Raw genomic sequence first — 3,343 nt, 5'->3', positions numbered from 1 at the left:
GCCCAAGCATTTCCATATTGAAATTTTGCATTCTATTTATTTTAATATAAATTAACTTTCATTTATTTCTTCTTTGTATTGTGGAGGTTTGTTTTTTGAATTAAGTGCATAGGTGGGTTATTTTCTATATTAATTTCTTTTCTTTTCTTTTTTTTTTTTTTTGAGACAGAATCTCACTCTTTCGCCCAGGCTGGAATGCAGTAGTGCAATCTCACCTCACTGCAACCTCCAACTCCCGGGTTCAAGTGATTTTCCTGCTTCAGACTTCTGAGTAGCTGGGATTACAGGTGCGTACCACACCCAGCTAATTTTTGTATTTCTAGTAGAGATGGGGTTTCACAATGTTGGTCATGCTGGTTTCAAACTCCTGACCTTGTGATCCACTCGCCTCGGCCTCCCAAAGTACTGGGCTTATAGGTGTGAGCCACCGTGCCTGGCCAACAAATTTCTTTTTTCTTTTTTTTTTTAATCTTCAACTTTTGTTTTAAGTTCAGGGGTACACGTGCAGGACGTGTGGTTTGTTTCACAGGTAAACATGTGCCATGGTTTCACTGCACACATCGTCCCAGCACCTGAGTATTAAGCCCAGCATCCATTAACTGTTCTTCCTGATGCTCTCCCACCCCCACAGGCTCCTCCCTCCCGTTAATTTTATTTCAGGAGAACAGAGAGAGTATTACAAAATGTTTGGTTAAAAAGAAGGTAATAGATGCGATCCAGCTGAAAATGACTGAGCGGACGAGGATCTGGCCGCAGCCACCATCCCCTTCTCATTTGGTGTTGCTTTGGATCAGATCTGAAACTCTTTAGGAAACAGCTACTTTTACACACTAATTAGCATTCAGTGTGTATTTGGTTTAGAGAAAGGCCAGCAAAAAATCATCCAGGAGCCAGGCACAGTGGCTCATGCCTGTAATCCCAGCACTTTGGAAGGTCGAGGTGGGAGAATTGTTTGAGCCCAAGAGTTCAAGACCAGCCTGGGCCACATGGTGAAACCCCTCTCTACAAAATAAATACAAAAACTACCCAGGCATGGTGGTGCACTCCTGTAGTCCCAGCTACTTAGGAAGCTGAGGCGGGAGGATGGTTTGTACCCAGGAGGTTGCATTGAGCCTGAGATTGTGCCACTGTACTCCAACCCGGTGACAGAGGGAGACCTTGTCTCAAAAAAAAAAAAAAAAAAGTGGATCACCCGAGGTCAGGAATTCGAGACAAGCCTGCCCAACATGGTGAAACCCCATCTCTACAAAAAATTAGCTGGGCATGGTGGTAGGCGCCTGTAATTCCACCTAGCGGAGAGGCTAAGTCAGGAGAATTGCTTGACCTGGGAAGCGGAGGTTGAAGTGAGCTGAGTTCGCACCACGGCATTCCAGCCTGAGTGACAAGAGCAAAACTCCATCTCAAAGAAAAAAAAAAAAGCAAAACAGCAAAGCAATTACCTAGAGCAGGCAAAGGTTAGTTCCTTTGTCCCACATCCCTTGTGGGCTTAAGCAACCTCCACTTCCTGGGTCATAAATAGCAGGGAGCACCCAGCCACAGAAACTGCCCAATAATTATTCATTGTGTCAGAGGTGTTTGAACCAGAGTGGCTCCATCTTGAATCGGGGATAGGGGCTGGGTAAAACCAGGCTGAGACCTACTGGGCTGCATTCCCAGGAGGTTAGGCATTCTTAGTCACGGAATAAGATAGGAGTTCAGCACAAGATCCAGGTCACAAAGACCTTGCTGATAGAACAGGTTGCAGTAAAGAAGCCGGCCAAATCCCACCGAGACCAAGATGGCGACAGGAGTGACCACTGGTCGTCCTCACTGCTCATTATACACTAATTATAACACTTTGGCATGTTAAAAGACACTCCCAGCAGCGGCATGACAGTTTGCAAATGCCATGGCAACATCAGGAGGTTACCGTATATGGCCTAAAAGAGGGAGAAATCCTTAAATTCTGAGACTCGCCCACCCCTTTCCCAGAAAACTCGTGAATAATCCACCCCTTGTTTAGCAGATAATCAAGAAATAACTATAAGTATCCTTTTTTTTTTTGTGGGGAAAAAAAAAGAGAACTCACTGTTTATTTGTGCCAAAGTCATGAGCAAAATTCAAACCCAACAATTAACCACAATAAGGAAAAAAATACATTAGGAAACAAGAATTTACCGCTTATTTGTGCAAAATAATAAAAAAAAAAGATATGCTGCTACTGCAATTTAGCCACTGCTCTGTCTGGTAGCCAGTCTCTTGCCTCTCTCTTCAGCAACAGTAAGTCGGATGCCTCTTCCCCTGGGCAGGGAAATCCAAGGTTTATTGCCACTGCCAATGACAAAAATGTTGGAAATCCTTGTGGCAAAGCTGATAACATGGGCATCCTTCACATGCACCACATCAAAAGAACCAGGATGTCTTTCCTTGCTGGTGATCACACCAATACGACCGAGGTTGGCTCCACCAATCACCATACACATATTGCCTGTGTCAAATTTGATAAAGTTGACTATCTTGCCAGTCCCTAAATCAATCTGCACAGTATCGTTCGCCTTGATGACAGGATCTGGATAGCGGATTGTTCGAGCATCATGAGTCACCAGGTGTGGGATTCCCTTTGTCCCCATAGTAATCTTCCTCACTTTGCACAACTTGTACTCTGCCTCTTCCACTCTGATGCGATGAACGGCAAAACGGCCCTTGGTGTCATAGACCAGGCGGAAATGCTCACCTGTCTTCTCGATGCTGATGACATCCATCAATCCAACAGGTTATGTGATGTCCACTCGAACCTTGCCATCAATTCTGATGAAGCGTTGCATACATATCTTTTTTACCTCATCTCCAGTCAACGCATATTTGAGTCTGTTCCTGAGGAAGATGATCAGGGGAAGACATTCCCTCAGCCTGTGAGGACCTGTCGATGGACGAGGTGCAAATACACCCGTTAGTTTGTCGAGCATCCAATGCTTCGGCGCTACAACAGGCCTCAAGTGCTTTTTGGGGCCCCGGGCCATGGCGAAACTCTGCAACGGAAGAGAACCAACTGTAAGTATCCTTAGTCCAGCAGCCCAAGTTGCTGATCTGCCTGTGGAGTAGCCGTTGTTTATTCTTTTACTTTCTTTCTTTCTTTCTTTCTTTTTTTTTTTTTTTTTTGAGACAGAGTCTCCCTCTGTCACCCAGGCTGGAGTGCAGTGGTGCAATCTCAGCTCACTGCAACCTCTGCCTTCCGGGTTCAGGCACTTCTCCTGCCTCAGCCTCCCAAGTAGCTGAGACTACAGGCATGTGCCACCAGGCCTGGCTAATTTTTTATATTTTTATTTTTATTATTTTATTTTATTTTTATTTATTTGTTGTTGTT

General features: G+C 44.8%; 1 pseudogene; it reads right to left on the bottom strand.

The window, feature by feature from the left end:
* Positions 1-2,158: 2,158 nt before the first annotated feature.
* LOC100413427 (small ribosomal subunit protein eS4-like) lies at positions 2,159-3,026 on the bottom strand (annotated as a pseudogene).
* Between the last annotated feature and the right edge of the window lie 317 nt (positions 3,027-3,343).

The sequence above is a fragment of the Callithrix jacchus genome, chromosome 5, assembly GCF_049354715.1.
Source record: "Callithrix jacchus isolate 240 chromosome 5, calJac240_pri, whole genome shotgun sequence".
Classification (NCBI taxonomy): Eukaryota; Metazoa; Chordata; class Mammalia; order Primates; family Cebidae; genus Callithrix; species Callithrix jacchus.
Note: the sequence above shows the minus strand (reverse complement) of the source record. Positions and strands in the feature narration are given on the sequence as shown.